The sequence below is a fragment of the Sprattus sprattus genome (genome assembly GCF_963457725.1).
Source record: "Sprattus sprattus genome assembly, chromosome: 9".
In the NCBI taxonomy this organism is placed as follows: domain Eukaryota; kingdom Metazoa; phylum Chordata; class Actinopteri; order Clupeiformes; family Clupeidae; genus Sprattus; species Sprattus sprattus.
In genome coordinates, this window is record NC_137928.1 from 17,768,397 (window position 1) to 17,781,528 (window position 13,132).

Genomic DNA, 13,132 nt, shown 5'->3' on the forward strand with positions numbered 1-13,132 from the left:
GCCGAGCTGGTGTCTCTTCTTAGGCTGAAGATCGGGCCTTCGGGCTGTATTGAGCGGTTATGGCTAACCCTCTTGGTCGCTTTGCGTAGTGCGGGGGTGTAAACTCGGAATATGAAATTACAGAAAACGGCATTCTTACTAACGCTAAACCTTATGTTTTTTTTAACCGTGTTACAATAATTGCGAGAAATTAGGTGACATGTCTGCGCAAAGGACTGAGAGAAGGGTAGCGCCGGGGAGAGGAGACAAAATAGGGTTTGCTAGCTAGCATAGATGAGTCCGGTTCTAGCGTCAGGATGAACGCCACGGCTTTGCTCATTTGTAAATGGTTCTTGGTTATCACTAGAAAGATATTCATGACATTTATCAGTTTGTTAATCAGTGCTATATACATGACGAATAAACAATAGCCTTGATCTTGACATTTAAAATGAAAGGAAGTGTTTTAGTCTTTAGATTTGGGATCCGATCATCCCGCAAGAAGTGGTTTTGTTAACAGACAGGACATTTGTTAGCTTGCTTGCTAGCTAGCTAGCTGGTTGTGGTACTTGATAGCAAGATGACAAATATGCACTGCACTTCATTGTCTATCCAGTTACGTTGAACTTACCATTTTTCGTTTTACTGAGTTAATGCTTCGGTCAGCATTTCTTTTACCCTTTGGCACGGTGCTTGTTTTGCTGTGTGTGTGTGTGTGTGTGTGTGTGTGTGCGTGTGTGTGTGCGCGCGTATGTGTGTGTGAGCCCCCGTTTTGGGGAGTGGGTGTCGTGTTGTAAGTGTATACAGCGTATCTAACGACAAAGTAATCATATGTATACTATAATCAAGAAAAATTCTCCTCACGTATTGACGTATATCCATGTTAGTATGCATGATTTTTGCATAAGTGTGGGCGTCTTGTAGGCAGATGTTCTGTTGGCAGAGGACTTGTGTAGCCTACTGTAAGTAACTAAAGGTCTCTATCAATATTTGGGATTTTCCTATTCTGCAGTTATGTACACACTCAGAATGACAAAAGAAAACACAACAGTTGTATCGTGACTGTCACCTTATTTTTAATGATTGAGAGGAAATGTAGCACACGTATACAGAAGCCTGTATGGTTCGTAACATGATTGACTGGTGGATCACTAGAGGTCACCTGGGAGGACTTTCCCTAGGCTGTAAGCCAGTTTAACTAAGCTGACAAATCTTCTTTCTCATAAGACCTTCGAAATCCCTGGCATTGGAAGGCAGACAATCAGACACCTGTATTTAAGGTCTCTTTCCGAATGTTGTGGGGGCAAATCAACACACAGGTTTCTGGAGAGATGCTTCACTCCGATAAAGCAGGGTCAGACACGTGGTCCATGTATTGATAGTGCTGACCCTGGTTAGGGCTGTTTGTGAACGACACATCAATTAACGGCTTATATGCAGTGTCAGTTTCGTTATGGCCATGCTAGTGTTATGAAAGCGCTTGATTGCATGGCTGGGAAAGAGGCAGGGACGTGATGTCCTGAGCAAACATCTGCATGGCTCTTCCATCACCTGACACTGCTGTGACACTAGAGAGAGAGAGAGAGAGAGAGAGAGAGAGAGAGAGAGAGAGAGAGAGAGAGAGAGAGAGAGAGAGAGAGAGAGAGAGAGAGAGAGAGAGAGAGAGAGACAGAGAGAGCCAGAGAGAGACCGAGAGAGAGAGACCGGCCAGGTGCATACATAAACCAGAAGCAGGCTACGGAAAGTAAAAGTGATAAGACCGGGCACAATCCCTGTCATTGTTGTTGGCAGAAACACATTGGTTGGTGTCTTGACATTTAGAGACCTCCCTTATTAGGGCATTGCATGGGAGTCAGAAATGTAGACATTAGAGATAAAAAAAAAATGTTTAAATTGTTTTGCGAAAAGTTGTGTAAAAGAATACATCTAATACAGTACTCTGATTTTGTTTTTTAAGGGGCTGTTTTTATTATGAACCTGAATATTCATCCGTTTAGTGGAGTTATGTAAGTAAACCTCCACATTATAATGATAATTCATCCTTTTAGGGGAGTTATGTAAGTACACCACTAGATTAGAATGAAGGGCACACACAGGCTACCTATAAAATATTTTAGGCTTGTAGTGTAGAGCTTATTGCTGTAAGTTTTACTCAGCAGTGGTGTTGGTCTACTGTAGGAGTATGATGTATAATAAGTATAATCGGAGGTCATTGGCAGAGAAGGCATCAGATATGCATTTCACCTAGCCACTATTCCCTATGCTTTCTTAGCCAGCTAAACAATAGGCTAAATTAACTAGGCCATGCCAGCAACAGATCGTTACGTTGTACTTTCTGCAAATGGTAGAGTTTACCAAATTTCAAATTCCCTAGAGAGATTAACTTAATTTGGATGTTTGGTATGGTGTTTTTTTTCTCATTCACTGGTTGCACAAAGTGGCATAGAGAGGCCTTATTCCATGGTTAGGCCTACTGGAGACCGTCACCAACTACATAGTCCTAATATCCTTTTGAGGCAAGACTGTGAGTGATGTCAGGGTAACAGCATGAACACATTTTTGATGATGTCACTAAAACGTTTGTCTGACGCCTCAGTAATCCAGTCAGCAATTCAATTGACACATTTTGTGCTGTGGTGTTGTTTGCCCAAGGTATTCTTACAATCAAGTGTAAGTTACACACAGATTTCTGCTGTAGATAAATCTTCCTGGATGTAACAGGGCATATGCACCACTGCTGCACATTTACATTTTAAATACTTTCCATAGTCTTGGTATAGACTTGCACTTTTGAACTATACATCAGTGGCCAGGCATGAGATCAATGATCACTTATAGGCTGTCATTACCCTACACTAGTGCAGTGCCCGTAGGGGGTAACATATATGATGACGACTGTTCTATGACTATGACATCATTCACAAAAAATTGTCCCGATGTATCTGTTGTAATTCGTTTACTTTGTTTTCTCATTATTGCAATATTATAAACCTCAGTCTGCATTTACCCTTGCTGGGAGAGGCTGTCATTCGGAAGATACTGTGTGTGATCGCCTTTGCTCTGTGTTCATTAAACCTGTGAACAAAAGGCTGGGTGCCAATCAAAATCACAACGCAAGAGTGGAGTAGACTACACCGCTACAACGGTGACATGGGTTTGCACTGTAGGCTACGGCAAACGCTAAAATACAAATATCTCGCCAACTATGAATTCAAAAATCTTCAAAATCAAGGATGCACAGGTTCATGACATGCGTAAGCTACATTACTTTGAAACTTAATATAAAGAAGCTTAAAAATAAACGAATAGATCAAATCAATCACTGTCTTAAGATTACCTGAGCAAAAGTCTGTATCTGTTCACCAAGAAGAATTTGAATGCGGACCTCGTATCCAACGGTATTCTAAACTTTGAGTGAAGGCAGGATAGTTTATACGCGTATATTGTTTGATTGTGACGTCACTACCCATAGTGCCGACGGGACGGGAAACGATAACCCATTGTTTCCTATGGGAAACGGTAAAATACAAATATCTCGCGAACTATAAATTCAAAAATCTTCAAAATCAAGGATGCACAGGTTCATGACATGCGTAAGCTACATGCGAAATCTCATAACTAACGTAACTACCGTCAGGGAGATACGCCCTAGACAGACTGACTGACACACAGAGATTTCTGGATTTATAGATAGATGCACACACACACACACACACACACACACACACACACACACACACACACACACACACACAAACTTACAGTAATAATGTTGAGCAATGAGGAGAGTCACCTATACCCTGTAGTCTTACACACTAGCCAACCTTGAAGCAGCACTCGCGTAAATAAAAGGCTGCTGTTTCCTCATCCATGCAAGCGCATCCAAAGTCCTACCAAGGACGACTTGTGCAATTGAAGGGTCATTTCATGCTTGTGCTGGCTGAGAAGGGTGGTGTTGGCCTGCTTCTTGTAAACCGCCTCAACAGAGGAAGCGTTGATGTCTAATGATATGATACTGAATCAAGGGGCCTTGACCAGCACTATTTTTATTTCTCCCTACACTCGAGTCTTCCTCTCATTCTTGTGTCACTTTTCGATTTGAAAAGAAAAAAGAAAAGATTAGGGAAGAAAGAGCACGAGATTGGCATCAAACCCTCTCGAGCATGCTGCGAAGTGTCTGTCGCGTTTTTCTTTTCCAGGACATTGCCTAGCCTAGCTTGTTGTCAATGACAAACAGAGAAATCGTCCCTTTATGAAATGAGGATGCGGTCACGTGGAGGCACACTGCCTGTAAAAGCCAATGCCATTTTTTCCCGGGCATTTAACTAGGCTGGCTCACCTAAGCTGTTTGCTGATGCAGTTCACACACACACACACAGAGTGTGAGAGAGACTCAGGCATGCACGTATCAACACCTTTCCAGCCAGCATTAGTCATACTTAATCAGTGCCCTATGGTCCTTTTCCACAATCAAGGAGAAGGTGACTGTGTCAGGGATTGGGGCAGAGGAGAAGGACAGAGGGGAGGGAGTGAGGGAGAGTGTGTGGTGTGTGCCCAGGCGCGTTACAACCCCCCCCTCCTGGTGACCTTACCGCAGCCTGGCGTAATGGCTGGCTGAGGCCGGGGTTGCGCCTAGCTGGCAGCCAAGCACGGTGAGGCTACCTTTATGCGTTTGGGGATGGGAGTGAGTTTGTGAGCAGGATGGTTGGCAGAGAGCAGCCAGCAGCAGTGAGGCAGTCAGGACGGGGCAAGCACCGGTGAGGGCGCCTGACTCAAGCCCCGGCTTGTCCCAGGGGTTTACATCATAGCACCTCTCCGCATGTGGCAAACACCCATATTTTTTTTTTTCTTTTCTCGTTATGTATGTGTTTATGTGGGTGGGTGTGTTCTTGCTCCTCTCTTGAACTCTTGATTTGTGTCTGGGAAGAGCAGCCTTGACAAGCGCAGTTAGATAACAGGCAGAGCTGCGTGTCGTGCCGAGATTTCATTTACTTCCTCAAGTAATTTGGCAAGTTGTAGTCTCAATGCTCGACTTGATTTCATTACCCCTTAGTTACTGTTCTTGTGTGTGAGTGTGTGTGTCCTCATATGGAGAAGATTCCAGGGGCAACCACTCAGCCCATGCTATTAAGCATTTCATTTATTTATTTGTTTCTAACATTTTCGCCTTAGGGCAAGGGGTACTGGTATGTGTTTTGGATCTTGTGCATATTTTATGACTTCAGTCATCTGAATTGTAATTCAATTCATTTTTTGTTCCAAATGTTAGACAACCGAGTTGCTGGGAAGCACTTGTTTAATAACGTTCCCAGCTCTCTGAAGACAAGCAGACCAACTCTAAAGCGTGATGATAGCTTGTCCTTTCATCAGGACCGTGGACATTTGTTTAACGTTTTAAGTGAGAATTCCATTTCACACACACCTAATCACGACAGAGCGTGTTAGATGTCGTTCCAGCACGGTCCGTTCTGGTGTATTTTTCGTGCTTAGATAAGCGTTAGTATGACACCATTACAGGCGCAGTAAAATGGTGGCCACATTAATTGCCGTGCGACTCTCCTTGTGAGGTAATTTATCTCCTGCGTTTGACGGCGTATCGTCACTTTGCCATGATTTAATCAGACCTGGTTTCCCCTACTCGCAGCTCGTCCGTCTGTCTCTGATCTTAACATGCGTCGCTGCGGCGTCTGCCTTTCTTCTCAAGTTCAAAAGACCACAAAAGCACAAAGACTGAGGAGGATGAGCAGGTGGCCTTAAACTCGACGCACGCGCAGTTCACCCACTTTCTCCAGGTTTCCATCACCCCTTAGGTTTCATTCCCTCTGTCCGAATCAATCCAGTCCACCCCCCCCCCCCCCCCCCCCCCACCCATCTCCACCTCCGGAACTGCCCCTGCTTCAGCTCTCCAGCAAGGGGCTCTGGTATCTGGCCACTTACCCCTCTGTATCAGCAGCTATATTTAGGATGGTGACTTCTTCTCCCCCCCTGTGTCCCAGTGGTCGGGCGGTGGATGGAGAGCGAGAGAGCGAGAGAGCGAGAGAGACAGGCAGAGGCAGAGCACTGGGACGCAGGTCCCCTTGAAAATTGGGTGGCAGCATTGTAGGCGCGTGATGCTTTTTCCACGGAGACGTGCTCATCTCTCCGGGATCGCTTTACATGCACACACACATACACACGCTCAATGTCACACATGGTGTGCGTACACACACACACACACACACACAAACATGCACAGTGTGCTGACTGACCGCTGGCAACTCGCTGGGGTCTATAGTGGATTCGTTTAAGGCCTGCCAGTGATTATGGGAGAGCCCCCTCTGTGTGTGTGTGTGTGTGTGTGTGTTAGCGGGTAAGATAATGATGATAATGACAGTGTTTGCTGTTTCTTGTGTTTGTGTAACAGTCAAGAAAGTATAAAAAAGATGCTGTATTGTGTTTGTGTATATGTGCACACTGGACCTGACTGTTAGTGGGCTTGATCCCAGTAAAAGAACACATAGCTCCCCCCCCCCCCCCCTTTACTGGTTTCGCACTGCTGAAGCCGAGGCTGGCCTTACTGTTGGCATGCATTTGTAGCTGTGCATTGCTGCTCCTCTCTGCCGTTGTTTTTAATGACATTGGGGAAAGTGCAGTGTCATCGCGTGAGGGGACTTAAGTGAGGAGTCTGGAGGAACTGGACACATCCGTTTCAGGAAGATCAGAGAGAAATGTTCTCACTGGCAAGACGCCGCAGAGACGTACAATTAAACGCAGCCCCCGTGGACCTGAGAGTCTTAGGATTGTCTGACTCACTTAGTATTTCCATACAGTTTCCAGATCTCTTCCCCAATCCTCCTTTATGTTTTTTTTCTCTTTTGTTCTCTGTCTGAAGATCATCTTCCCGTTCAGTCTCCTGTCTCCCGTTCGGTCTCCTTTGCTGTCACTCTTTCCTCTCCCTCTGTCTCCCTCTCTCTTCATTCATCTCCGTTCACTCTGTCATCAACGGCCTCCTTTTCTTCATCTTAAACCACCCCTCCCTTCTGTTCCTCTCTCCCTAGCTCTCTCACTCTCTCCTTCTATCTGTCTGTTTAACTCTCTCTCTCTCTCTCTCTACTCTCTCTCTCCCCTCTCCCTTTCTCTTCTCTGTCTCTGACTCCTTTTCAGAGTCGTGTTGATAAATCCCCCTAGCTCAGCTGCAGCTGAAGGGCAGGCTGACGGTCATCACAGAGTGCTGCTGAGCTGGTGAACTCCCCCCATCTCTCTCACTCCAGGGGCTCGGATCAATCCAGCCTTCCACCCGCTGCAGCATTTCTCATGCCTCCTCTCCTGAGGGACCCATCCTACCCACCCACCCACCTACCATACCATCCTCTTCCAGGAGCCGCTGCTCTTCTGCGCCCTAATTGAGCCAGCCGAGAGCATTATGGCCGTCTGCTTAGTCAGGTCAGGTCAGTAGGGCTGGGAGGTGGATGAAACATGGTCGGTTCCCATAACTGAGGACTAGATGGCTAGGTAACATGGTCTCGGTGTTGGCAGCTTGGCAGGGTTCCATTGAGGTGCCGGTGTTGGACAAGAAGGGACAATGGGACTATGTGGTCTGATGTTACTTTCAGATAATCTTGTGTTTCTAAACGGTGGCTTTTGAATAAGGGGCAGAAAGAGTCATTGTGAGGTTGTTGGTTGGTGTGCACCGTAGGATTTAGATGGTGTCAGTGCTGATCTCAACACAGATACTGCCTTGTGGTGAAGTGTACATACACACACGCGCACGCACGCACGCACGCACGCACGCACGCACGCACGCACGCACGCACGCACGCACGCACGCACGCACGCACGCACGCACGCACGCACGCACGCAAACACATGCAGATTTCACTCCAAGGTGTGATGCATTCTCACACACAGTAGTTCCATGTCCATGAATGTACATGTACGCACACAGAAACACCTACGCGTGCAGCTATTAGCCCTGCTGTCATAATGTGGTCAGATACACACACACACACACATACACACACACACACACACACACGCACACACAAACACACTCACAGAATCACACTTATAAATGAGCATGAGTGCGTATACTGTAGCCTTTTAGATAACAGTGTTTGCCCACAAACCGTACCACAGCTTTTGGCACATGCTGAGTCATCATGGGCTGTTGTTTGTGTTTGTGCGGCCCGGCTGGCATGCAGTCATTGGCAACTCTCCTCTCTCCTCTCTTCTCTTCTCCTCTCTCCGCTAGTCTTCTCTCTTTTCCTTCCATCTCATCTCTCCTCTCCTCCCTCCCATGCCCTCCTCTTCGTTTCTCCTCTCTGTCGGAAAGTACACTGTTCACTGTGTTCCACTTTTGGTCCGGTAATAAAGATAAGAAACCTTTCTGCGCCTTACATCCCCCACACACCCCACATGGAGTTGGTGATGCTATCTTTACTGCCACGCTTTCCGACATGTGGTCACTCCTTTCAGCCTGCCTGGCAAAAGGCAAGACCAGACAAGATTCTGAACAAGATAACTACACATATATGTATGTATCTTCATGATTGGCTTGTCTGCTAAACTGTCTTCCACTTACTCTTCTCCTGGTGGGTCCCAGAACACGCCCCAGATAGCCTCTGCAATGGAACTGGACGCAGACCCATCGGATTGGGACCAAGTCAGGGCCACATCCGCTCCTCAGTCAGACCCTGTGTGGGGCATGGGCATGAGTGGTGCTGTGTCAGGGTCTACTCAACTTTCTCATCTTTTTAAAAAGGGGGGGGGGGGGGGGGGTTGTTTTTTTTGTGACATGTTTTGTAATGCAACATAATTTGTGTGTGTGTGTGTGTGTGTGTGTGTGTGTGTGTGTGTGTGTGTGTGTGTGTGTGTGTGTATGCGTGGGTGTGTGTGAGACCGTGAGCGTGAGAGAAAGAGAGTGAAAGTAAGAGATAGCGAGTGTGTGTGTGTTTGCGGGTGGATGTGTTATAAGGAGAGACTCCTGTCTCCTGTTGCGCTCTCTGGCCCTATCTCAAGTAGTGCAGCACCATGTGAAGAGGCTGCTGGCATTGCTGAGCTCCTCATGTCACCGCTCCATATATACATACAAAAGGTACACTTAATATGGATTTAACATATACTAGTGCAGTCCAGCAACTTTGAATAGAAAGCTAACTCTTATACAAATACATCAAACTACAATATACTACAATATACTTCTTAGCATGGTAATGACAGTTGGTTACATGCCAGGCCCATACGCATCAGCTGGGGTAACATCTATGACGCCGACTGTTCTATGACTATTACATCATTCACGTCACGCGGGTCCGCCCCTCTTTCTCTGAATTACTACACTACCCATAGTGCCTCACTACCCATAGTGCCTACGGCAAACGATAAAATACAAATATGTCGCGAACTATGAATTCAGAAATCTTCAAAATCAAGGATGCACAGGTTCATGACATGCGTAAGCTACATGCGTAATCTCATAACTAACGTAACTAACGCCAGGGAGATACATCCTAGACAGACTGACTGACAGACAGACAGACAGACAGACACACAGAGATTTCTGGATTTATAGATAGCTACACTCCATGTATTCATACAATAGCTACACTCCATATGCATGCTAGCTACACACCACACATGCGATAGCTATGCTCCATATATGGACACAAGCTATGCTACACAACACACATACTATAGCTATGCTCCATATGGACACTAGCTATGCTACACACCACACATACTATAGCTATGCTCCATGCATGTGGACACTAGCTATGCTACACACCACACATACTATAGCTATGCTCCATATGGACACTAGCTATGCTACACACCACACATACTATAGCTATGCTCCACACCACACATACTATAGCTATGCTCCATGCATGTGGACACTAGCTATGCTACACACCACACATACTATAGCTATGCTCCATATGGACACTAGCTATGCTACACACCACACATACTATAGCTATGCTCCACACCACACATACTATAGCTATGCTCCATGCATGTGGACACTAGCTATGCTACACACCACACATACTATAGCTATGCTCCATGCATGTGGACACTAGCTATGCTACACACCACACATACTATAGCTATGCTCCACACCACACATACTATAGCTATGCTCCATGCATGTGGACACTAGCTATGCTCCACACCACACATACTATAGCTATGCTCCATGCATGTGGACACTAGCTATGCTACACACCACACATACTATAGCTATGCTCCATGTATGTGGACACTAGCTATGCTTAATGCAGACATATTGTAGCTAAATTACATGCTTGTATACTAGGGCCACAACTAACGAATGTTTTGATAATCGATTAATCTGTCCTTTATTTGTTTGATTAATCGAGTTACCATGCTTTCTCATTAAACAGATGTTATAAATCAACACCTACTGACATGGTATTGAATACATTAATACATTAACTGATGCATTTGCTAAAAGTAGTTTTAAAAACAGTCTTTCCCTGTGTGCAGTGTGCTGCTGCTGACTTCCCTGGTGACATTTCACAAGTATTCATGACTAAACATAATGATTGTTAGTTAGTTGATGCTGTCTAAGACGTGGTTAACAATTTCTTACTAATGTCCCCTGACTTGAATTCAGTAGAAAGGTTGCGCAACAAAACTCATTCAGCAAAGAGCAGCTGGAAAAAAATGGCCTCTGAAGAATGGCAGAACATCTCCCATATATGTGTGCAACACTGGTATCCATCTTGCTGAGGAAGCTTGAATCTGTCATCAGAAATAAAGGTGTACATACAGTGGGGAAAATAAGTATTTGAACCCCTACCGATTTCGCAAGTTTGGTCACTTGCAAAGAAATGTGTGATCTAGAATTTTATTGGTAGGTGTATTTTAACAGTGAGAAACAGAATATCAACAAAAAAAACATTTATGACTTTTTTTTGCATTTGATGCAAAAAATAAGTATTTGAACCCCCAAGCAAACAGCAAGAATTCTGGCTCACAATGACCAGTTATGTGCCCAAGATTGAAGCACACAGATTAGTCCTCATTAGGTCTAACAAGGTACACCTGATCTCAACTGGTGACGTTTATAAAAGAAACCTGTCCAAAGAATCATACTTCACACCTTCAACCTCACCACCATGGGCAAGACCAAGGAGTTGTCCAAGGACGTCAGAGATAAGATTGTAGACCTGCACAAGGCTGGAATGGGCTACAAAACCATTGGCAAGCAGCTTGGTGAGAAGCAGACAACTATTGGTGCGATTATTCGTAAATGGAAGCAACACCAAACAAATGTTAACCGCTCTAGGTCTGGGGCTCCATGCAAGGTATCCCCTCGTGCTGTATCAGTGATCATTCGAAAGGTGCAGAATAACCCAGAACTGCAAAGGGGGAGCTTGGTAATGATCTCAAGGCAGCTGGGACCACAGTCACCGAGAAAACCATTGGCAACACACCACGCCGTCATTTTTTGAAGTACTGCAGCACTCGCAAGGTCCCCCTGCTCAAGGAGGCGCATACAGGGCCATCTGAAGTCTGCCATTGCACACTTGAATTATTCTAAGGAGGATTGGGAGACAGAATGTGGTCAGATGATACCAAAATCAAGCTCTTTGGCCTTTAATACAGTAAAGCTCAACTGTAAGTTTTTAATTTGACATAAGAGCAAATGTTTTACGTTCATGCTGAATATGCCCCCTTTTTTGTGTGTTTTCTCTCATTATAGCAAAGTGATGTACTGTAGCTACTTAATGCATCTTCAAAAAAAATACTTTCTTTGTCTAATGGGCTAGTTAATGCGGGCATGCAACAATATGCATAGTGACGTCAGCAACTAATTGACCATTTCATTAGTGGCCACTATTGCTATAGTTGATTTTTGTCAATAAGAATGATCAGTTGTTGCAGCCCTAACACATAACCTAGCTTTGCTTCGTATATGCGTACACTAACTGTGCTCCATATAAATGAACGTCAGCTATACTCCATGTATGCAAACAGCAGCAAGAGGCACAGGCGGCCGCCCGTAAGGCCTCTGGAGATTCAGCGGAGTGGCAGCCGCTCACTACAGCTGGTGCCGTACGGTCTCATTAGGAGCTCTACACAGGGAGATGTGAATGAGATTGTCTGGCTGAAAACAAAAGGCTGTCGTTAGCGTGCATGAAACAGCCAGGCGCTTCAAAAACATATTTGTGTGTTTTTTTGAACAGCATCATGAATGCAGACTCTAGGGTGGAGTGTTGGGGCAAGTCTGCTTGACGTGGGAACCACAGAGTACCTTGTGATCTGAATCTATTGGGATACATCACCCACAGTGTTATCACACAGTGCAGGCAGTCATTCACAAACAATCATCTATGAAGCATTAGCATAACTTGGTAAGACAAAATACCCCTCAAAAAGAAAAGCATAGCCTATTTATTTTTATTTTTTATTATTTATTTTTTTCAAAAGCAGCAATCGGTCTTCTATTTTTGTCCTTAGTGGTGGCAGTTTCACTGAGTTTTAGACAACTGAGATGAAACAACCTGAAATAATGTGTTTTCAGACCTAGCTTCTGTTTGCCTTGGCCTCATCAATTCAATATGCACTGTGACGAGTTAGAGATTTCTTATACTCCTTGAAGTCAAAAGTGTTCCTTATATCCTTTATATTTAAAAAAAAAAAAAAAAAAACGATTGAAATTTGTAGAGAAGACATTTTCTTCCTTCAATTTTTATGTGGCTACATATCTGAATGTTTGTGCCTGTCCGTTTTTAGTTGCATTTTATAAAATGGCCTAAATGTAAATCTGGATTTTGTATATTCGTGTGTGTCACTGATTTTGACTCATTTGTGGTGCCTCAGGCCCAGTTTGCCCCTTGCCTCACGGGCAGTTGAGTTTGCCCCCTTGCCCTGAGTCTCACGGGCACTTGAGTGTGCACATCCCAGGGCCAAACATACTCTCCCGCAACCTGCCCACAAAGCATCTCACCTCCACACAACAAAACCGCTGAGGGCAAACATCTCCCAAACAGGCTGAGAGAAACATTCTGCTTGTTGCACTGTCCCTGCAGCTCCTCAGGAACGGCTCAGTGTTGGCTCACCTGCCAGTCACGACTGACTCAGTGATCTGCTGTCGCTGAAAGTTTTTGCCTCTGTGTCTTTTCCTCGGCAGGAAATAACCGCT

The 13,132-nt window shown here is 45.0% G+C and overlaps 1 protein-coding gene across 1 annotated transcript in view; it reads left to right on the top strand.

Annotated features, from left to right (window-relative positions):
- The window catches only part of sik3 (SIK family kinase 3), a 40,368-nt gene that overhangs the window by 350 nt on the left and 26,886 nt on the right, over nucleotides 1-13,132 (top strand). The gene's annotated exons all lie outside the window — the stretch shown is intronic.